Source organism: Crinia signifera, chromosome 11 (assembly GCF_055691185.1).
Source record: "Crinia signifera chromosome 11, ASM5569118v1, whole genome shotgun sequence".
NCBI lineage: Eukaryota > Metazoa > Chordata > Amphibia > Anura > Myobatrachidae > Crinia > Crinia signifera.
In genome coordinates this window covers 64,537,493-64,562,098 of record NC_139227.1, presented here as the reverse complement: position 1 = coordinate 64,562,098, position 24,606 = coordinate 64,537,493, and positions in this window count along the sequence as shown.

Here is a 24,606-nt window from a genome sequence, read left to right as displayed (position 1 = left end):
AGATTCGAGACGACCTTGTGGTCTGGTCGGTTTTTCTTGACCAGTTTAATAGGGAACTCATCTGGCCTTCCGACCCCGCCTCTAACCTCGAACTTCAGCTGTTCACGGATGCGGCGGGGTCCACAGGTTTTGGCGCGTATTTCCATGGGGAATGGTGCGCGTCGAGGTGGCCTCAGTCGTGGGTTGATCGTGGGTTCACGGTCAACCTGCTGCTTCTGGAGCTTTTCCCGATCATCGTATCTGCGGAGCTGTGGTGCTCTAGGCTGGCCAACCAGAACATAGTGTTCTGGTGTGATAACCTGGGGGTGGTGCATGCTATTAATAACCAGAGGGCAGCTTCTCCCGAGGCTCTGCGCCTTCTACGGCATTTGGTTCTGCTCTGCTTACGGCATAACATTCAGTTTAAAGCCAGGCATGTCCCGGGGGTGGAGAACAACATAGCGGATGCCCTCTCGAGGTTTCAATTCGCAAGGTTTCGCGAATTGGCCCCAGAGGCCTCCCCCATAGGGCTTACTTGTCCCCCTTTTGTGTGGCAGATCATAGAGCAGGCATGATGGACCTGGCTCTACTGTCCTTGGCCCCCTCCACTCGTATAACTTATGGTGCCGCATGGCGAGATTGGGTGGACTTTCAGGGCTCCCCAGAAGCTAGCGGTAAGTCGGGCGAGGACAGGCTGCTGGCGTTTGTATGGGGTCACCATAGGCGGGGCAGGTCAAAGTCGGCTATGGCGGCGGCATTGGCGGGCATCGCTTTCTATTCGCGCTTGCGTGGCGAACCTGACCCCACAAAGTCATTTGTGTTATCTAAGGCCATGAGGGGTTGGGCACGGGTGCGTCCGGCTCCCCCGGACTCCCGCAAACCCATAGATATAGGCTTACTGAGGGGCCTAGTCGGTTGTTTGGCCACAGTGGCGGAGAGCGTATACGAAATGTCATTGTTCAGGGTGGCTTTTACGTTTGCGTTTCACGGCGCTTTTCGCATTAGTGAGCTAGTAGCAGCCAGCAAAAGCTCCGCCTCAGGGTTGCTGGGGGACAATGTAGTATTCCGGGAGGGGCAGGTGCTATGCAGGATTAACAGGTCCAAAACGGATCAGAAGGGTAGGGGCCACTGGGTCACCCTTAACGCACAGGCTGAAGCGGCCGTGTGTCCAGTTTCCTGGGCTAATGAATATAACTCCCGCAGGCCAGAGGCTGCCTTGCAGTTTTTGTCGCACGCCGACGGGCTACCATTGACACGATTCCAGTTTTCTGCTGTGTTTCGGAGATGTCTGGTTGAGTTGGGCCTGCGGGAGCAGGATTTCGGAACGCATTCCTTCCGAATTGGGGCTGCTACTTGCGCAGCAGCGGCAGGATTTTCACCTTCCGCCATTCAAGCAGTTGGTAGGTGGAAATCCTCCGCCTACAAGAGTTATGTGAGATTAGAAAAGTTAGATAAGTAGTAGTTAAGCGCCTGTTGCGCCGGCTCAAAAACGATTGTTTACAATCGGTTCGGGAACGATAAGCGTTCCGGAATCGACGGTGTGAAGGGAATTTTTTACTTTTTCCTTCATTGTGAACTAATTCAATTGGCTGTCCCCTAAAGTTCACAGGAGGTTTTTTAAGTTTTTCACCTTCACTTGGGCCGTAGTTAATGCATTTTGTTGTGTGTACAGTTACATATGTTAACCGCTAGGTTTTCTCTTTTTCAGCTCCCCCCCTTCCCTCACGGCTCTGGGCAGGGTTTGGTTGGTAGGGCATTCTTTTATTTTTTGGGCTGCTAGGCATCCACTAGCCTCCAGTTCTCCCGTACTGGAGAGGGCACTTAGTGTACAATGGTTGGGAGTTCGGGGCCTACGTTGGGACAGTTTATGGGAGCTGCTATCCGCCAAAGCCAGTAAAGGGGGCCGCCCGGATGTTTTGGTTGTGCATTTAGGAGGCAATGACCTGGTCAAAAGGACAGGCATTGAGCTCACCATCAGAATCAAGACGGACTTGGTACGTCTGGCAGACCTCTGGCCCGGTGTGAGGATTGTGTGGTCCGACATAGTTCCCCGCATTAATTGGCGGGGCTGCCAGAATGTGAAAGCAGTCGAAAGGGCCAGGAGGAAGTTGAACCATGCGGTGTCTAGGCATGTGGTAGCTATGGGCGGCTTGGCGGTTAGACATCCCACCATCGTCACAGACTCAGTAGATTTATACAGATCTGATGGTGTCCATCTTTCAGACGTAGGCATGGCTGTGTTCTTGCAGGACATTTTCCTTAAGTTAGTTTAGTACAGTTAGTGTAGGGGTGTTTGTTTGGGATGGCGGGGCCTGGGTACACGAGGGGACCCTACCGGGTTGGCGTGACCAGGCTGTGGCGAGAAGGCGCTCTCGACCAGCAAACAGGTGGGTTGTCAGGTGGTCTCTGTGCGGTATTGCCCCCCCTTTGCCAAGAAGGTGGGCGAGTCCCCAGTTCCGGCTGGGGGCGTTGGTCTTTCCTGGAAGGCCACGTCATGCAATAGAAGGGGGCGGTATGTCCGTCACAGGGCAGGCTGTACCCACAAGAAGGGGTGTGGTCATTGGGGGCGCTAAGGTCGCTACCATGGCACACCCGTGAGTGGGCTGGTCTCAAGCGCTTTCTTTGCCATCCCTTATTACAAATAGGGGTCATACCACTTAAATAAACATATATGACCTTTTAACCTTACGCAGTTGGTGTCAGTGTCTTTATTTATAGATAAGGTGTTTTGTGTCAGTAATTTCTAGGCATAAGTGTTAGAAGGGTATGAATAACAACAACATAATTCAATAGGCGCCTTATGTGAATTTGGGCACATTCCATGTGTCAGAATGTCAATTTCGGCTCATTCCCTGTGTCAGAATGTCAATTTCGGGCACGTTCCCTGTGTCAGAATGTCAATTTCGGCTCATTCCCTGAATCAAAATGTGAATTTCGGCTCATTCCCTGTGTCAGAATGTCAATTTCGGCTCATTTCCTGTGTCAGAATGTCAATTTCGGGCACGTTCCCTGTGTCAGAATGTGAATTTCGGCTCATTCCCTGTGTCAGAATGTGAATTTCTGGCTCATTCTGTGTCAGAATATGAATTTGTGCTAATTCCGTGTGTCAGAATGTCAATTTTGGCTCATTCCCTGTCAGAATTTTCTTCTACCACTGTAGGACACACCCCTTAATGGCAATAGGTACACCCATAGGTGAAGTTAGACATGCCCTCTGGGCAGAGCATGACACACCCTCTCAGTAGCATGGCGCATTCTTCTAGCAGCTAAAATCTCCCTGAAACTAATTTTAAAAGTAGGCAAGTATGCAGAAGGACCGATGGCCTTGTGGGCTGGTTTTGTGCAGCCAGTTCTGATGTGACAGTGTGCCATAATGTGTTAGTACTACAGAGGCCAGGCAGGAGGGATCCGACCTGTGGGAGCCACTGCCGGGAACCAGGTAAGCAGCGGCTGCTCCTGGCCGCGGTTTTGCTGCCCTGACTGTGTGTGCACAGCCACAGCCTGCCCCCTTCCCCTCGAGGAGGATGCTGCCACCCCTCCCCATCGCACCTATGGCCAGCGCTGGGACACACGGACCACCTGCATCCAGGGGCGGATCCAGGATAAAATGACAGGGGGGGCACTATGATAAAAGAGGGTTTAGGTGGGGGAGGGGCAGTGTTAGTGGTGCCAGTGTACATGCTAAGAGAGCAGCAGAGAGAGGGTGGGAATGGGATTAAAAATAGGCGCTGGCATTTAAAGTACGCAGGCCCACCATGGCAACAAAAGCAAAGGATGTAGTTGTACGCGCGCCGAAGGCGCGCTCCGGGAAAGGACAGTGGTCACTCAACAGAGGTGTGTCCTTGAGTGTAGTCTACTACACCATATACAACTTCTACACATTATGCAACAAAATACTAGACCCCTTTATACTTCCCCCTTACACATGATGCCAAATGGAATGAAACTAAATTCACATAATTCCACATGGATTGAGCCAAAATTCAAATAATGCCACATGGATTGTGTCAAAATTCACATAATGCCACACGGATTGAGCCAAAATTTACATAATATCACACGGATTTAGCCAAAATTCACATAATGCCAAATGGATTGAGCCAAAATTCACATAATGCCACATGGATTGTGTCAAAATTCACATAATGCCACATGGATTGAGCCAAAATTCACATAATGCCACATGGATTGAGCCAAAATTCACATAATGCCACATGGATTGAGCCAAAATTCACATAATGCCACACAGATTGAGCCAAAATTCACATAATGCCACACGGATTGAGACAAAATTCACATAATGCCACACGGATTGAGCCAAAATTTACATAAGAACACACGGATTGAGCCAAAATTCACATAATGCCAAATGGATTGAGACAAAATTCACATAATGCAACATGGATTGAGCCAAAATTCACATAATGCCACACGAATTGATCCAAAATTCACATAATGCCACATGGATTGAGCCAAAATTCACATAATGCCACACGGATTGAGCCAAAATTCACATAATGCCACACGGATTGAGCCAAAATTCACATAATGCCACATATATTTAGCCAAAATTCACATAATGCCACACGGATTGAGCCAGAATTCACATAATGCCACACAGATTAAGCCAAAATTCACAATACGCTTCATAAACAGGGACATTGTCCACCAAAGGCACGCATTAAACATTTACACCATAATGTCCATTACAAGTTAAGTTACACGCCATTATGTCCATTATGTATTATGCCAAACACCATAATGTATTAAAAAAATTATGCTACATAAGTGCTGCTTATCTACATGCTCATTGCCAAGGGTTCCATGCTCATTGCCAGAGGTTCCATGCTCGTTGCCATGTGGGATTACATGTTCATTGCCAAGGGGGAATACATGCTCGCGGTAAATGGGGGACAGCCGCCGCCAGGCAGAAGTGATAGCCACTGACAGTGGCAGAGCCTGGCTGTATTCAGAGCACTGCAGGTACCGGCTATTTGAAATAATACCCCTTTCACACCAGAAAATGCATTCCCAGTTTGGCCCCTTTTACACCAGCCTAGTCCCTGCATTTTCTGGTGTGAGGGGGAGAGAAAACCACCCCTCCCCCCCCCCCCCCCCTTTAACCAGTTACTGTATCTCATTTAACCGGCTATATCTTCAGAAGCAACTGACCCATTTACATGAGTATCATATTGAAGAACTTTTGAGTGGGCTTTGAATGATTTTGGTCCAGTGAAACTGGAACGTTTGGTTCCAGAATAATCTGCCCTCAAAGAACATGAACAGCCATGAAATTTAATTTAAAAAATAAAAAATTTGGTTTACACGCAATATCTCTGGAACCGATTGACTGATATGGACCAGCCTGGTATCATATTGAAGGCCCAGCGATTTGGAATTGAATGAGATCAACCACAAGCTTCTGTGATGCCAGGGCGGGAACTGGCAGCCGTCGGAACCGGGTGGGGGTCGGAATTGACGGGTCCCATATTATCCTATGGGGAAAAAACGTTACAGCTTTGCCAGGCGATATCTCCGGTTCCCGGGGGGCTAGAGACACGGGGCTGGGCTCGTTGGAAAGCCCTGGTCCTCAGCTACAAAATGAAATGACATGGGGGGGCACGTGCCTGGGTGCCCCCCCCTGAATCCGACACTGCCTGCATCCCCCGCCACAAGATGTCTGATCTGCAGACAGCCTGAGTGTCATTGCCCGGCCCCTCTCATCCTCCCCAGGGCCGGATTTGTGCCTAGGCCAGTGAGGCACCGGCCTCAGGGCGGCACCAATTAAGGGCGGCATGCAGGCTGACATTCTGTTAAATGGCAGAGCGGATGGGCAGCGGTGAGTGACGAGTCACGCCGCCCCAGACATGAATTATCATATGTCGGTGGCAGCGCCGCTCGTCACCCGCCACTGCCCACCCACTCTGCCATGCACATTAAATCACCGCTTAGTGGCTGGGTCCGACGGTCCCCTGCGCATCCGGAAATGGCTCAGGCTCACTGCTGCCAGCTCCTGCCCATTGGCTACTCTACACACACACACACAGTCTATTGGCTGCTGTGTATCCAGCAGCTGAGCTGAGCAGCACGCAGATCCTCCCTGCGCTCAGTCAGTCACAGTGGGGTTTATTCTAGTTCATTCTTTCTGACAAAATCCTTCTTAGATGGACAAAACCATGTGCACTGCAGGGGGGCAGATGTAACATGTGCAGAGAGAATTAGATTTGGGTGAGTTATTTTGTTTCTGTGCAGGGAAAATACTGACTGCATGATTTTACACTTCAATATAGATCTCACTTTAAAGAAAAACCCCACCCAAATCTAATTCTCTCTGCACAAGTTACATCTGCCCCACCCGCAGTGCACATGGTTTTGTCCATCTAAGAAGGATTTTGTCAGAAAGAATGGACTAGAATAACCCCCAGTGTGTGAGTCGGAGAGAGACTGACGGAGACACTTTGCTAATCACTGTACTAATAAGTGCCTCCCTCCGGGTCCTCCGTACAGTGAGCAGTCCAGAGTGCTTAAAAAAATATTAAGGTGGGCTACAGTTACATTTTTATGAAATATATAAATAACAATGTATATACATATATGATTACATTAAAATAGGGGGGGGGGCACAAAAATGTTGTGCCTAGGGGCGGCCTGACCCCTAAATTCGCCCCTGATCCTCCCCCTTCCTGAAGGACATGACACGGTGTGTGTGTGTTACCTAGCCTTCCGTCGGTCTCCCCCTAGCTCCCCGGCAGCCCTGACTATGGATGTGGCTGAATGTGTGACATATATAGATATATATAATATATATATGGCAGCAGATGTAGTGATGCCAGGACGTGCCCCCATTCTGCATGGATGAGCCTGGCACAGAGGTGCTGCCCTGCACTGTTCCTGGATTCAGTCCCTTTAAATAGGCTCCCACATACTATATCATGGTTGGTGGTGGGAACTGCTGCCCAGTGTGAAATGGTTAATTATTGATTATTTCTTTGATCACACTAATATGGAGTAGGGAGAGAGGCGCTGGCGGCACCCCTGTGGCATTACACCTCTGCTGTCACCTAATAGCAAATTACTATGTTGTGTTTAGTGGGTGATGGAGGTCTAATAGGGGATCGGTGCTCCCCCCCCCCCCCAATATCACAGCAGCAGTGAAGCAGCAAAAATGTAAGTGGCACTTTTGGGGGCATTGTGTAAGGTCTAATGGTGGCATTAAGTTTATAGGCAGGAGTACTGGGGTCACTATATGTAGCAATGTGGCATAATATGTAATGGGCATAACTGTGTGCAGCATATTGTGTAGTGGGCATAACTGTATGCAGCATTGTGTGTAATGGGCATACAGTGTGCGCTTAATGTGTAATGGGCATCACGGTGTGCAGCATAATGTGTAATGGACATTTCGGTGAGTGGCATAATGTGGAATGGGCATTACGATGTGTGGCATAATGCGTAGTGGGCAAAAGGGTGTGTTCCATAATGTGTAATGGGCATAACGGTGTGTTCCATAATGTGTAATGGGCATAATGGTGTGTTCCATAATGTGTAATGGGCATAATGGTGTGTTCCATAATGTGTAATGAGCATAATGGTGTGTTCCATAATGTGTGATGGGCAGTGTAATGTCCTCTTTTTGTGATGCCATGCCTCCTTTCCATGAGGCCACGCAAGGGTCCCACCTGCTATAGGTAGGCCTGTGTGCTCAAAATGCTAGGGCCGATTTCTGGTCCCAGTGCGGCCCTGCTCTGCAGTATTAATGCTGCTGGCTGTACACCTATACTAGTCACTGTTAGAGGCACCTTTATGCACGCTGTGCTGTAATCTGCAGTATATTGATGCTAGCTGTGCACCTATACTAGTGACTGTGTATAATTATATATAAGGGCTCGCCTCTAAAAGGTGTGCTGTACTCTGCTGTATTAATGCTGCTGGTTGTACACCTATACTACTGACTGTGTATCACTTTATAGGAGCACGTTTTTGCATGCTGCGCTGTACTCTACAGTATTAATGCTGGTTATGCACCTTTATTAGTTACGATGTATAATTAATATAGGGCCACGTTTCTGCATGCTGCACTGTACTCTGCAGTTTTATTTGCTGTGCTCTATAGTGACTGTATAATTGTATAATAGCATGCTGAAATGTATAATATATATTTATATATATAAAGTAAAGTATATATATATATATAATATTTGGAAAAAGAACGAGAAAGCGCACCCTCAGCAAACAATGTAACACAATTCTTTACTGTTGTATATGCTTACATATGTCACCCTCTCCGAACTGGTAGGTATTAGGAACGTATTAGGTGCCCTTGAGTTTTCTTCCTTGCAGGTATCCACACGTAAGTATTTTAGGTTTAGGTTTATCAACAGACCCGCGTGCACAAGGAGCTGGGTTCATTCTCAGTCACATCCAGTGGTGTAGCTAGGTGCCACGGTGCCCGGAGCAAAGGCATGTCGTCCGTCCGTCCGTCCCCCCGCCCCCCCCCCCCCCCCCCCGATTTGTAGTAAGCGGGGCTCTTGCACAGCTAAAAGGGGGCGTGGCCTATCAATATACCACACACCGTAATGCACATTTTAACGGGGCAAACGTTGTAATACCCATCACACATAACGCCACATGCTGTAATGCCAATTACACATAAGGTGCAAGGTTTCTTCATAAAATTCAGCCTGCTGCATGGAACCATGGTGTCAAATTAGGTGGACAAAATAAATGAATGAAGCAGCAATAAGAGCACCACACAGGTGGGTTTATTTGCACCCATGGGGGGAGGGGGGATAGGAAGAGGGTCACTCACCACTTGTAGCACCCCTCTGTCACCTCCAATGTAAAGTTGATCTGGGTCCCCCGTGTGAAAGACAGCAGTAGGAGGCGTGCAGCCCCACACCCAGAAGGACACCCAGCACCCACACAGCCAGGTGCCCCATGTCTGCCAGCAGTGCTCCTGGGGTCTTCTTAGTCCTACACAAGTACCAGCACTTGTTTTTGTAGTGGTGAACCTGTGACTGCCCAGGCTCAGTGACCAGCTGTCTGATGAGTGACAATATTCCGGGTGTCTTGTTCACCAGCGGGGAATGTCACAGCGTTTGCGCGGAGCTGTTATCCGCAAGTCACAGATCAGGTGAGCAGGAGGTGGGCTGCTTGTTATCAGCTCCAGCGGCCGCCATGTGTTTCTTGTGCAGCAGCGTCCCCTCCTCTCACCTCACACACCGCTATCCGACTCAGAGGAAGCGGGTGCTGCTGTACACAGGCACACAGACACGTACCGCACTGTGATAACGTGCTGCTGCCACCGAGCCCTGCTACAGCCTGTGTCAGCGCTACATGGCAGCACAAAGGTATTGCTGTCTGGCGCCGTTTAACAGTACAGGTCAGAGGGAACCAGGAGGCGCGCAGCACTACAGATCGTTAACACAAATCCGATCTGCGGTGGGGGGGGGTGAGTCCTTTCATGGCGCCAGGCGAGGTGATGTCGCCCGGAGCTTGAGCTCCGCCGGCTCCACCGTAGCTACGCCTCTGGTCACATCCTTAACCCAGGTTAATTTAACATAGTCCAGTGCTATTTAATAAATTATATTTACATATGTACAGACTGTAATTAGAGGATACCACACATACATGCGCTTAAAATATCTCAGTTTATTGGCATCAGGTAAGTACACACGAGGCTTAGTACTGCAGCGAGTCCACAACAAGACACAGGTTCAGCTTCCCGATGTGTGCAGTCTCTCACCCTGCACAATCAGCAGTGCTGCCAGTCCCAGTCAACCCAATGGCAGATGACGTAACCACGTCCTTCGTCCTTGCTACACCCAACCGGTTTTGTCACACAATTGGACTTTGTCAGGGGGTGTATATATATATATATATATATATATATATATATATATATATATATAAAGCAGACTGGACACTAAAGCAAGTTCACCAGCGAAGTGCAGAGGCCACATATGGGTAAATTACCAAAACATAGAAGTCAGCACATCCAATATTCAAAGCGAAAATTCTTTATATAAGTGAAGAAAAAGGTTCCATCAAGATAACAGTCATAATTTCATCCCAACAAAGGGAAAATGGCATGGACACACCAAGGATACAGCATAATCCACTGGAGAAAAAGATCAACTTGTTACCACATCCAAAAAGAAGAAAAACCAGGTCACTGATGCCCGTTGTTTTGGTGTTTGGTGAAGCTATTTTGGTGTATCCTCACTGTCGTCAGGAGCATAAATTACAATATGCGTACGCCCCGCGTTTCATGGGCTATCCCATGAAAATGCTGGGCGTGCATATGGAAATATGGCCGTGACGCATGTGTGGGGGGCGGACAGCTGACATAGTTACATAATGGGCCTTATTTTGGTTCATTCTTTCTGACAAAATCCTTCTTAGATGGACAAAACCATGTGCACTGTAGGGGGGGGCAGATGTAACATGTGCAGAGAGAATTAGATTTGGGTGAGTAATTTTGTTTCTGTGCAGGGAAAATACTGACTGCTTTATTTTTACACTGCAATATAGATCTCACTTTGAAGTAAAACCCCACCCAAATCTAATTCTCTCTGCACATGTTACATCTGCCTCACCTGCAGTGCACATGGTTTTGCCCATCTAAGAAGGATTTTGTCAGAAAGAATGAACCAAAATAAGGCCCAGTCTGTTACATAGTAGGTGAGGCTGAATAAAGACTTGCGTCCATCTAGTTCAACCTAATCCCTTGTTGTATAGTATGTTCTGATATTTTAAAGACAGATTGTTACTTATTCATACCCGTGGATGTTTTTAACCAATAAATGTTTATCCAACCTTATTTTAAATGTATTTACAGTGTCTGCCGACACCACTTCTTCAGGAAGAGAGTTCCAAAGTTTGACTGTTCTGACTGTAAAGAAGTTTTTTCTTCTAGATGAACAAAATCGTTTTTCTTCTAATCTAAACTCGTGCCCTCTCATCCTAGATTGCTGTCTAGCAGAAAGGCTGCCTGACCGCTCGGTCCATCATTCGATGGTTGGCGACCATCGGAGGATGGGGTACGTTCCCACAGGCCAGCAAGTGTGTGTTCCCATGAAACATCCACTCGCAGACCATTCGCTTGGCATCCTACCACATTCGGATGGCGTGAGCGATCCGTATGATAGGCAGGGTTAAGAACATTCGGTGCCGGTTACATAAGATTCAGGGTTTTCTGTTATGACTGCTAACTGTTTTATGCTGTGTACACACGGTGATATTTGACATTAGATTTTGACTATATAGTGAAAAATCGCATGCAGTTCACATGCAGAATGTATACAGATTGTATGCAGATCGCACAGGTTTTTTACCATGCGATCCTAATGTGCGCTCCCGTGACAGCACAAATCAAATCCCAGATAGACAGGGCAGCAATGACTATATAGTGCAAATCTATTGCAGATTGTAGGAATTATATGTAAAAAGTACAGAGATAGCAAAGATTGTATAGCACTCGAATCTTAAGTCGATTAGCAAGGGAATCTCACCGTACTGTTGAAAGGTATGATCCATATTTTTTTTTTTTTTTAAAAACTAAAAAAAAAAAAAAGCTATTGTTAAATGAGTTAATAATATAAAGATCTATTTTAGCTTAGATTACAAAATATCGCACATGTTTTCCATAGAGGCTCGAAATTACTTTAATTTGAAAAGACATGTCAATGCCATTCCTTTTTTCTGAATTTCCTTGCAATGCATCCAGTGGTGACTGTGACTGTGGAGGATGTCAGTAATTTAAGATATTGCTTTTTCCTCTGTTAACTTTAATGAACTTTTTCAGCCATCTCAGCGTCTCTTCATTTACAGAGAAGTAGATGGTGCTCGGTTTTGAGTTGAATGCAGCTTTGTATGCGACCACACCTAGTGATTCCTGCTTATTGCGCACATGCCCCCAGCATATTATGCACCGAACTATGCACCCCGCCCCACAACAGCAGAGAAAAAGAATACCATTCAGATCTTTGTGCTGTACCCAAAAACTTAAAGTACATAAACCATACAAATCAGATTCACATTAGTTTCCAGATTGTAGCCTGGTGAATAGTAAAATAAAAAACTTATATTGATATAATTTGTGAGGTGGCCCCAAGATTTCTACTTCCTGGAGGCCTCCACAAGGTTTATCTGGACCTTTTATCAGGGATCTGAAATGTTTCACTTAGGACAGTAAATGGCCATTTCTAGGAGATAACTGGCACAATGCAAACACACACAATAGCAGGGGTCGATTGGCAACAGAAAGCAAAGGGAAGATTCCTGGTGGGACATTATGGCTGTGAGGCCGCCTGTGGCACGTAGAGGATGACAGACTGGTGGCATTAGTGTTTTAGGGGATAAAGGGTGACATGTTGGTGTGGGTGTGTTAGGGGGTAGAAGGTGACAGGCTGTTGATGTGACTGTGTAAAGGGGCAACTTTATAAAAAAAATTCTGGCCCAATCTGCCCATGACACCAGGCAAGGCTATTATAGTATAATTAGCATAAAGTCATGGACACAACTGCAGGAAAAGACACAAGAAGGGTTGCAACTGTGTCCAACTTCAAGAGGCCCCACCCTCTCAAAAGACTCCACCTCCAGAAGGGCTGCTTCCAGAAATATCCCAGACTGGAAATGCGGCACTGAGCAAGAGAGTCCTCTTTTGGATGCATTGTGTTGTTACTCATTGTACTGATGCAGAATTTTGCAGTCTGTATTCCAAATTAAGCTTTCCTGCACCTAGCATGTGGTAGCTGTAAGTGGCGATAATAAATCAGGGGCACTGAGAGGGTGTAGGGCAGGCATGCCCAAAGTCAGGCCCGGGGGCCAATTGCGGCCCCTGCTGTCATTTCAAGTGGCCTGCAGCCTCCAGCTGGAAGCGGGCAGAGCATCAGATGTGGGAAGCACAGGACACTAAAGGTGGGGCCCTGGCGAGCGCGCCTTTACCTTGCTGTCTGCTGCAGTGAGGAGGTGCCGGCCGCCACAGTCAGATGTGTTTGGCGTCCTACCCCTGCTGCTGCAATTACAAATCACATTACTCCACAATCACAGTGACAGCAGTGTTTGGGGTGGGGGTAGCAAGGGGGAAGCTTGCTCCTGTAACATGCAGAGCGGAGGAGAGAAGCAGTGGGTGCCCAAGCATCTCCTGTCCTTGCAGTGCCTGCTTTGCCTCTCCGTCCTCTGGCTTACACAAGAGGCTTGGAAACATACAGAGAAGGGAGGGGGCAGAGTGGGGGACATACAGTGAAGGAGGGTCAGGGGACATACAGTGAATGGGGGCAGTGATGGCCATTCAGAGAAGGGGGAGCAGGGGCAGGTTTGGAGACATACAGTGAATGGGGCAGAGTGGGGTACATAGTGAATGGGGGTCATACAGTGAAGGAGGGTCAGGCTTGGGGACATACAATGAATGGAGGCACTGATGGACATTAAGAGAAGGGGGGCAGGCTGGGGGACAGAGTGAATGGGTGCAGAGTGGGGAACATACAGTGAATGAGGGACATACAGCGAAGGAGGGGCAGGCTGGGGCATATACAGTGAATGGGGGCAGGCTGGGGGAAATACAGTGAAGGGCAGGCTGGGGGACATACAGTGAATGGGAGCAGAGTGGGGGGACCATTCTGATGTGATTAATGATTCAAAGAATGTCAGGCTGAATGGTCGGCCCCCCCACATTTTCACCTCACCAAATTTGGCCCTCGTCGCAAAAAGTTTGGACACCCCTGGTGTAGGGGATAATTACCTGGTTTTAATCATGAGAAACAAGGGGTCAGAACAAAAGTTCTGTGGCAGCGCTGAATTGGGACAATGTGAAAAAATACATATGGAAAGATTGGATGATCTTTACAAATAATTTTTTTGATTAATGAACAAACTGTGTATTGTTCTAATAAAATCAAGATGAAAAATAGCATGTACACACACAATAAAATATAAAATAAAACATGTATAATAAAACAGTCTGTGTGCAGGATTTTTATATAAAGTAGCTCTGGATGGAAAAGCATTTGTGCAATCAAGGGGGAAATTTACCAATATGAAAAACCTAGTTTTTCGTATTGGTATTTTCCCTACGACTGCATACGACTGTTTAAGTCGGATGCAAAGTCGTGTTCCGGAGGATCAGTTACAAAGCAGTCATATACGACTGCTTTGTAACCCACCGATGTCGTAGAAATTCGTATTAGCGGCCGTATATACGGCCGCTAATACGAATTATTTCTAGCAGTCTGCACGGATCAGTCAGATCCGTGCAGGCTGCAATGTGTAAAAAAAAATAGAAAAATAAATAAAAAAAAAAACGGCGTGGGGTCCCCCCCACAGCCGAAACCAGCACCAGGCTGACAGAGCCTGGAGCCGGTAATTAAAAATCAGGGAACCCGACAAATAGGGTTTCCCCGATTTTTAACAACCAGCCCCAGGCTCCTGCTCTGGGGCTGGTTCCCAAAATACGGGGGACAAAATGACTAAGGGTCCCCCGTATTTTAAGAACCAGCCCCAGGCAAAACCAGCCAGCAGGGTAATGCCACAGCCGGGGGGAGACTTTTTATACAAGTCCCCCCGGCCAAAGCATTAACCCTACCGACCAGTCAGCCTGGCCAGGGGCCCTGGGGGAGTGGGGACCCCCCCAATAAAGGGGTCCCCCCCCTCCAGGACTTACCTGACCAGGCTGAAGCCTGGTGCTGTCCTCGATGCCCCTGGGCGGTGGGCATCGAGCTGATGGTTTGGTGTAAAAAATAGAATCAAAACCATTGTCTTTTACTGGTGAACTATGAGTCCCAGCAAGCCTCCCCCGCAAGCTGGGACTTGGAGAACCACAAGTCCCAGCCTGCGGGGCATTAAAGGGCCCGCTGGGTCTTGTAGTTCCACAGTAAAAGAAAGAGTTAAATAAACACACTGACACACGTGAAAAATAAAAGTTTAATACATACATAACACATACATACTGATACTTACCTTTCTTGATCCCGTAGGTAGCCCTGGTCCTGATGTCCTGTGTCGTCCATGTCGGCTGTCTGCGTCGTCCTCCAGGTCCATGTCGACGGTCCGTGTCGTCCTCCAGGTCCATGGCGGTGTCCGGGTCCGAAGAAATCCATGTTGGAGCTGTGGAAGGAAATCCTACTCACCTGTTCCTGCGCTGAAGAAGTCTTCTCTTGATCCGACGTAGTCCAGGTAATCTTCCTGCTGTCGCCGGTCCCCGCTGTCTGCACTGTCTCTGCATCGCGCTGAGGAGAGATGCTGAAGTTTCATATTCGGCGCCTCTCCTCAGACTGAATTCTATTGGCCGCCTAGCAGGCCAATCAGGAGCCTGCTAGGCGGCCAATAGAATTCAGTCTGAGGAGAGGCGCCGAATATGAAACTTCAGCATCTCTCCTCAGCGCGATGCAGAGACAGCGCAGACAGCGGGGACCGGCGACAGCAGGAAGATTACCTGGACTACGTCGGATCAAGAGAAGACTTCTTCAGCGCAGGAACAGGTGAGTAGGATTTCCTTCCACAGCTCCAACATGGATTTCTTCGGACCCGGACACCGCCATGGACCTGGAGGACGACACGGACCGTCGACATGGACCTGGAGGACGACGCAGACAGCCGACATGGACGACACAGGACATCAGGACCAGGGCTACCTACGGGATCAAGAAAGGTAAGTATCAGTATGTATGTGTTATGTATGTATTAAACTTTTATTTTTCACGTGTGTCAGTGTGTTTATTTAACTCTTTCTTTTACTGTGGAACTACAAGACCCAGCGGGCCCTTTAATGCCCCGCAGGCTGGGACTTGTGGCTCTCCAAGTCCCAGCTTGCGGGGGAGGCTTGCTGGGACTCATAGTTCACCAGTAAAAGACAATGGTTTTGATTCTATTTTTTACACCAAACCATCAGCTCGATGCCCACCGCCCAGGGGCATCGAGGACAGCACCAGGCTTCAGCCTGGTCAGGTAAGTCCTGGAGGGGGGGACCCCTTTATTGGGGGGGTCCCCACTCCCCCAGGGCCCCTGGCCAGGCTGACTGGTCGGTAGGGTTAATGCTTTGGCCGGGGGGACTTGTATAAAAAGTCTCCCCCCGGCTGTGGCATTACCCTGCTGGCTGGTTTTGCCTGGGGCTGGTTCTTAAAATACGGGGGACCCCTAGTCATTTTGTCCCCCGTATTTTGGGAACCAGCCCCAGAGCAGGAGCCTGGGGCTGGTTGTTAAAAATCGGGGAAACCCTATTTGTCGGGTTCCCTGATTTTTAATTACCGGCTCCAGGCTCTGTCAGCCTGGTGCTGGTTTCGGCTGTGGGGGGGACCCCACGCCGTTTTTTTTTTTATTTATTTAATTTTTCTATTTTTTTACACCAAAGCCTGCACGGATCTGACTGATCCGTGCAGGCAAAAACGCAAATACGACATGAAAATGGTGTTCTATTTTCCTGTCGTATTTGCGTGGGTGTTTTACACCACTAAGCAGCCGTATTATCCATACGGCTGCTTAGTAAATCAGAAACCACCATTCTTTTGCATTGGTGATTTCTGTCGTATTCTATCGATGGTGTAGACATTCGTATTTGTAAATACAAATACGAATGTTCCATCTTTAGGACTACGAATTGTTGTATTTTTGGGATTGTAAATCCCGAAAATACAAATTCGTAAAAAAAAGGTGTATTTCTCCCTACGAATACACCTTTTTTCTACGAATCCATTTTGGTAAATGTCCCCCCAAATATCTGGTATAGTTACCACTCCTTGGATGTTGGTGTACGGCACTGAGCTCAGTTGTTGTCCTGCCGTAGATGAGTTGGAGTGTGCAGTCTCCAGTGGATCAGGATAAACCTCCCAAATTTCTGGGGGATGAAGGGTTTTTTTTTTGTTGGGCCCTGATGGGCTGTTGGAAAAAGTGGATGGAGCACTCAGGCGGTTTGTAGTGGATCCTCTCTAGTGTGTGGCCTGGAAAGATGGTGAAAGTTCCGTGGCCACTGGAGGTGTTTCCAAACAATACTTTCCACTGGTGAATGGATGGCTGTGGGGTATAGGTCCCAGTGGGGAAAGGGGGGATTGCTCCTATTTGACCAATGCAGAGCCCTGCTGGACTGGGGAGATGGATGCCTCCCAAATGTTGGAGGGAGAAAGGGGGTCCTCACTGTGGGTTGCCGTATGGGACATTTGGAATATGGTCCACGGTCCCTGGGGAGGAAATGATTCCTGTTGGTTCCAAGTAGATCACAAGGATTTGAGGGGAGGTCCAGAGAGTGGGACAGTGTCCAGCAAGGCAGAGTCCAAAGTGCTGGTGGGATCCCCAACGCGTTTCGCTGCTTCCCACAATGCAGCTTTATCAAGCTGCATTGTGACTTGACTCAGGCATTGATGTGATTGAAATGTACATTGAATGGTCTCCCACTGTTGCACTAGACCATTCCCCACTAGGCTCGACTACGTTTCCCCTCAATCACTTCCTGAGAACCCCCAGAAGGACCTAGCAGTTTTGTTACTGGACAACAGCAGCCATCTTTTGTGCATCCATCAATCCTGCAGGACACCACAGGCAGAAGAGTAGGTGAGACTTATAATATAGTAAATGATTACTTCCCTACTATTTTTAATTTTATAGTTGCTGAGTCATGGGGGGAAATTTACTAAAGGAAATGTGTAAAAAATAGGTCTATTTGTATCCAGAAATACACTTATTTTTTACATTAACTATCCCGAAAATACGGCAATTCGTATTTGTATTGATAGCACATCAATACGAATAGCCGTATTTTCGGGATAGTAAATGTAAAAAAATAAGTGTATTTCTGGATACGAATACACCTATTTTTTTTTTTACAAATTTCCTTTAGTAAATTTCCCCCTTGGGGTGAATCGTGTTATCTAGTCCATGTCCTCCATGGTGTACATCTTGTGAAAAGGTGTGAAGCCATGATGATGATATTAGCTGAAATCTTTTTTACCACATCTCTCTTATTTATTATTTCTTTATTAACAGCTTCTTATATACAGTAGCACACACATATTCCGCAGCGCTTTACAGAGAATATCCATCCATCAGGCCCTGCCCCAGTGGAGTTTACAATCCCCAGTATATTCCCTACCACATGTGCGCACATTCACTCTTGGGTTCATTTTTTTGGAAGCTAATTCATCTACCAGTATGGGAGAACATGTACGATCTGCTACTAATGAACGTGCTTGCCTGTAAGAAAAAAAAAAGGGGAGGGATGGGTTAATTGTTAAATATTTACAGCCCTTCCGTGAGTGGCTTTGTTTGATGGTAGAATAAAGGTGAAACAACATTGGGGATCACGCAGTATCACATCTTTCCCTACAATACCTTCCATTCTGTTTGCGGGGTCTGTGTAGTGCTTGTCAAAGTTCTTCTTTGCATCTCCATCTCCCATTTACTTTCTCTCATGTCTGGCATGAGACCAGAAGTTCATGTAGCGTACTTCCGGATGTCTGTACGGAACTCCCGGCTTCTGCATCCAACACAAAGAGTGAGAAACTCAAACACAATGGATGCACCTTTATTCTACCATCAAATAAAGCCACTCACAGAAGGGCTGTAAACATTTTAGCAATCAGGCTTTTTAATCCTTTTAAACCATTGCCTCCTTACAGGCAAGCATGCACTTTATTAGCAGTAAGTACAAGCGCTCCTATTTTCATCTATCTATATACATCCCCACTAAAGGGAGCTGCTCAAACCATAGCACAGTAATACATATTCCTTATCATACAATCCAGTATGTTTCTGTATTGTGGGAGGAAACCAGAGTACCTGGAACAAACCCACGCACACATGGGGAGAATATACAAACTCCGCACAGTTAGGGGCATGGAGGAATTGATCCCATAACCTCAGCTCTGTGAGGCTATTACACCGTCCATTCTACCTGTCTTTTCCCTCCTATTATGCTAGGAAGTGACCTGCTCTTCTTGTTAGATTGCAGCGCTCAGCGCCTGTCTCCGCATACACTGCTTAGTGTAAGACTTACAGTCTTCCTTTTCCCCCTTGCAGCCAACGTAGTTAAGCGTCACCCTGAGTGACAGGTCGCTTAAGCGAATAGCAGGGCAGAGACCCCTGACCCTGCTGGCAGCGTTACTCTTTCCTGTGAGGAAGTCCCCGCGTTAGAGTGTGCCTCAGATCGTGTGTGACTCCGTCCATGCTGTTTGTAGCTCCACGTGCACCGGAGCGCATAGGAGCAAGCCCCCGCTGTAATCCCGTTACCAGCGTGACCTTTTGCACAGGGAGATCAGTCATCATTGGCAGCAGCGAGACTGGGAGAGATACCGCAGCGTAAACCAGCAGACTGTCATTTACCCTGCACGCGCCAAAACGCTACAGCTAAGTAACAACCAGAGACTGTCGTTACCAAATGTACAAGTTGTATTACTGCTTGAAGTTAACTCATGAAGTACTGTTGTAACCTACAAGCCTGCCACTTGAATAAACCCTTCAAACTGGTTATATCTTCTAAGTGTGAGGTCTAACAACCACACTGCACGTACTTATATACACTCTGCCAATAGGTTATGGGCCCAGCACGTCACGTGCGCGAAGATTAACCCCCTGAAGACAAAGTGCTAGCGCAGTACATAAAAGAACACAAAGGAATTATTTCTAAATTGCCATTTGTAGAAGAGTTAACGAGAATGCACAGTACAGGGCATAGCATGAACTTTCCAAAGCTCAAAGGCTCAGAGAATTACACTACATGGAAGTTCGCTATGGAAATGCAGCTTAAGAGGGAGAAGCTATGGAAAGTCACAATAACCCCAGGAGAAAGTCCAAACCCAGAAGAGGTAGACAAGGCCATTGGCACAATAGGCCTGGCTGTGGAGCAGCATGTTTATTCTACTATCTGTGGGAAGGAGTCCGCTAAGGACATGTGGACAACTCTACAAGGTGCTTATGAAAATAAAGGCTTATTGAGAAGGATAAGTCTGAGACGCACACTGTATGGAACAAAATTGAATGCATGCAAGGACATGAACGATTATATTGATAAAATACTATCGATAGCTCAGCAATTGGCGTGTGTAGGAGCAAAAGTGGATGAGGAAGAAGTAGCAATGGTAATGCTGCAGAATTTGACAGAGGAATTTGACTTTCTGGTTGTCGCACTAGAGTCAAATGAGACCAAGCTTACAACTGAAGTTGTGAGAGCCAAACTACTACAGTTCCAAGAGAGAATCCACAAGGATGCCATAGCTGAAGGTTCTGCCTTAGTAGCAAAGGGTGCGAAACCCAAGAAATGCACATTCAAATGTTATGTGTGCCACAAAGTAGGGCACAAGGCTTCAGAATGCAGGCTTAAGAACACTAGTGGCATGCACAAGCGGCATGATAAAAAGAACGAGTCAGCACTGAATGTAACAGACAAGCCAAGGAGGGATCTCTGGTACATGGACTCGGGAGCCTCTAGACACTTCAGCTGCAACAAGGAGTGGTTCAATTCTTTAACACAGTGTAACCCCACAACAGTTACCGGGATTGGTGAAAAGATCCTTACTGCTTCAAGTGTTGGGACAATCACAGTGAGACTAAGAATTGAGGGACAGACAGTAGTCACAGATATCCAAGACGTCCTGTATGTACCAGAATTGGGAAGTAACCTCATCGCTATCAGCGTACTCGAGGCAAAAGGCTACAGAGTCCAGTTTGCAAAGGGCAAGTGCATGGTGCATAATGAAAGAGGGACTGTAATTGCTTCAGCAACCCGATGCAACCAACTATACGTCCTAGACACAGATGAATGTGTAGCTTTGGCAGCCTCTGCTGAAAATGAGTCCATGGAGCTCTGGCACAGACGTTTGGGACACTTAGGATATGATAATGTCCAGAAATTAGCTGATGGGATGGCAACAGGAATCACAGTGAAAGACACCGGAAGACCTGTGTGCGAGAGTTGCATAAAAGGCAAGCAGACCCGCAACCCATTTCCCAAGTCAGCAGGCAGAGCAGAAACACAACTAGCTCTGGTACACACAGATGTGTGCGGACCAATGGAAGAGGAGTCAACCAGTGGTTACAAATACTTCATGACTCTCATCGATGACGCCACAAGAATGACACACGTATACTTCATAAAGAAGAAAAGTGAGGTGGTCAAGAAAATTGTGGAGTACAAGAACCTAGTGGAAACTCAGACGGGCCTAAAACTAAAGGTCCTGAGATCAGACAATGGGGGAGAGTACGAAAATGAAGTACTAACCGACTTCCTAAAAAGGCATGGCATAAAGCATCAGCTGACGATGGCCTACACGCCTGAACAGAATGGCGTAAGTGAAAGGGCGAACAGAACAATCGTTGAAAGAGCACGAGCGATGGTGAACGATGCTGGCCTGGAGAAGAGTTTTTGGGCAGAAGCTGTATCTACTGCAGTATACCTGAAAAACAGAACACCTACAGTGGCCGTGAAGGGAAAAACCCCCTTAGAGGCCTGGTCTGGGAAGAAGCCAGACATCAGTCACCTCCGTGTCTTTGGGAGCAGAGCTTATGCACATATACCAAAAGAGAGAAGGAAGAAACTTGACCCAAAATCAAGACAGTGCATATTGCTAGGCTATTGTGAGGAGAGCAAAGGGTACAGGCTCTGGGATGCAGAGAACAGACGTCTCCTGAAATCAAGAGATGTGATATTTCAAGAAACAGCATCACCCACAAAAGCAAAAGAGCAAGAAAAGCAAGCACTAGTAGAGGTATGTGAAATAGAAAGCATACCTGCAACAGAAAATACTGAAGAAGGAAGCGAACCAACTAAAAGAGCTTCTGTGAGAAGAAACAAGGGCATACCAGCCAGAAGATATGAGGAAGAATATGCGAATATTGCTTTCAGTGAACCTCAGAGTATTCAAGAAGCGAAAGCGTGCAGTGATTGGGCGAAATGGAAATCTGCAATAGACACAGAGTTATCAGCACTGAGAGAGAACGATACTTGGACCATAGTAAATAGGCCAAGCAACCGCAAGACAGTCAAGAACAAGTGGGTCTTCTGCAAGAAGTTAAATTCAGACGGAGAAGTTGCCCGTTACAAAGCCCGTCTTGTTGCTAAGGGATACACACAGAGATCCGGAATTGACTATGGGGAGATATACTCACCTGTTGCGAGGTATAACACTCTCAGATTAGTAATTGCAGTCGCCACTTTACAAGACTTACTGCTATACCAATTAGACTTCGATTCAGCGTTTCTAAATGGAGAACTACTTGAAGAGATCTATATGGAATCACCAGATCATTATGATGAGAATGAACTTCAGACAGAGAAAGTGTGTCTTCTGAAGAAATCCATATATGGCCTAAAGCAGAGTGGTCGTTGCTGGTACATAAAATTGGACACAGTACTGCTTGAAATGAATTTTATTAGATCAGAGACTGACCACTGCCTTTATCACAAAACTCTGGGAGAAAAGTTGTTCATCATAGCAGTCTATGTGGATGATATACTTATAGCAGGTCACGAAGATCACATCAGAAGTGTAAGAGATCAACTGAAACAGAGATTCAAGTTGAAAGACTTAGGTCCAGCCAATCATCTGTTGGGCATGAGGATTGTTCAAAACTTGCAAAAGGGAACAGTCACAGTCGACCAACAAACGTACATCGAGGCAACAATCTTGAAGTATGGGATGGCAGACTCCAAGTCAGTGAATACACCAATTGACAAAAGCATCAAGATTACAAAAGGTATGTCACCAACCACACAAGAAGAAATAGAGGAAATGCAAGATGTTCCTTACAAGAACGTGGTTGGAAGTCTTATGTATGCAAGTATTGGAACTCGTCCAGACATCACTCATGCAGTCAGTCGGGTGAACCAATTTGCAATAAATCCTGGAAGACAACACTGGATCGCAGTGAAGAGGATTCTGAGATACCTAAAAGGTACAAGTTCCTTGAAATTAAAATTCGCCAAGACAAGCAATTCAAATTTGAAAGTCTTCTGCGATGCCGACTGGGGAGCAGATGAAGATGATCGTCGTTCCCACACCGGTTACCTGTTCACACTGGCCGGAGCAGCAGTTAGTTGGGCGAGTAGAAAACAACCGACCGTTGCTCTCTCAACAACCGAGGCCGAATACATGGCTCTTACAGAGACATCAAAAGAAGCACTCTGGATCAAAGAGACTTTGTGTGAGTTAGGTCTACTTTATGAAGAAGAGACTATCAGTATCGCATGTGATAACAGGGGAGCAATAGATCTTTCCTGTACTACCAAGCACCATGGAAGGTCAAAGCACATCGCGATAAGACATCACTTCATCAGAGAACTAGTGGAGAACAAGTCCATCGATGTTGAATACATTGCAAGTGAACAGAATGTCGCTGACATGCTTACTAAAGGACTGTCGGGAAACTTGCTTACTAAGTTCGTGAAGGACTGTGGACTTGTCTAAGTTCAAAAAATGTTGATTTGAAGTTTTGATGTTCTGAATGTCTTTTTTTCTCTCTAACCATATTTTCGGTTACAGGTATTACAAAAGGACAAAGCATTGTATTGAGTTCTTTTATGTAGCCGAAGACAGCCTTAAGCGAGGGGGAGTGTTAGATTGCAGCGCTCAGCGCCTGTCTCCGCATACACTGCTTAGTGTAAGACTTACAGTCTTCCTTTACCCCCTTGCAGCCAACGTAGTTAAGCGTCACCCTGAGTGACAGGTCGCTTAAGCGAATAGCAGGGCAGAGACCCCTGACCCTGCTGGCAGCGTTACTCTTTCCTGTGAGGAAGTCCCCGCGTTAGAGTGTGCCTCAGATCGTGTGTGACTCCGTCCATGCTGTTTGTAGCTCCACGTGCACCGGAGCGCATAGGAGCAAGCCCCCGCTGTAATCCCGTTACCAGCGTGACCTTTTGCACAGGGAGATCAGTCATCATTGGCAGCAGCGAGACTGGGAGAGATACCGCAGCGTAAACCAGCAGACTGTCATTTACCCTGCACGCGCCAAAACGCTACAGCTAAGTAACAACCAGAGACTGTCGTTACCAAATGTACAAGTTGTATTACTGCTTGAAGTTAACTCATGAAGTACTGTTGTAACCTACAAGCCTGCCACTTGAATAAACCCTTCAAACTGGTTATATCTTCTAAGTGTGAGGTCTAACAACCACACTGCACGTACTTATATACACTCTGCCAATACTTCTGGGAATCAGCGGGGATCTTTCCAATATGTAGGTAAGCGTTTTACGTATATATCGGGGCTAGTGCAAAGTAAGTACTACACCATTTAGCATTGAGAATTTACATTATTATGAATTTTAAATGCCCAGAAGGCAAATGCATGCAAATGTACTACTGCAGCAAAGGGAGATAATGAGCATTCTCCTACTGCCTGTCAGAGGCATCCCTGCTGAATGATGTAGAGATGGGTCGTTCGCGAACGAAGCTGGTCTTTTGAACACGCCGCCATTCCCAAAAAGGTGACCGCGTCGTTCTTTTACTTTCAGTTTCGTTTTCCATTGCAATGCATTTGCCTGAGCTCAGCACTGCCACCTGTGGCAGCTGAGATGTACTAACTCTGGAGACTGAGTACAGTGCTGTGACTGCAAGTGAAAGAAAGAATAACAAGGCTGCTGCTGCTAGGGATGGCCATCGGTGCAGATGCCATCGATGGCAATTCTGCACCCAGCCATCCATCAGT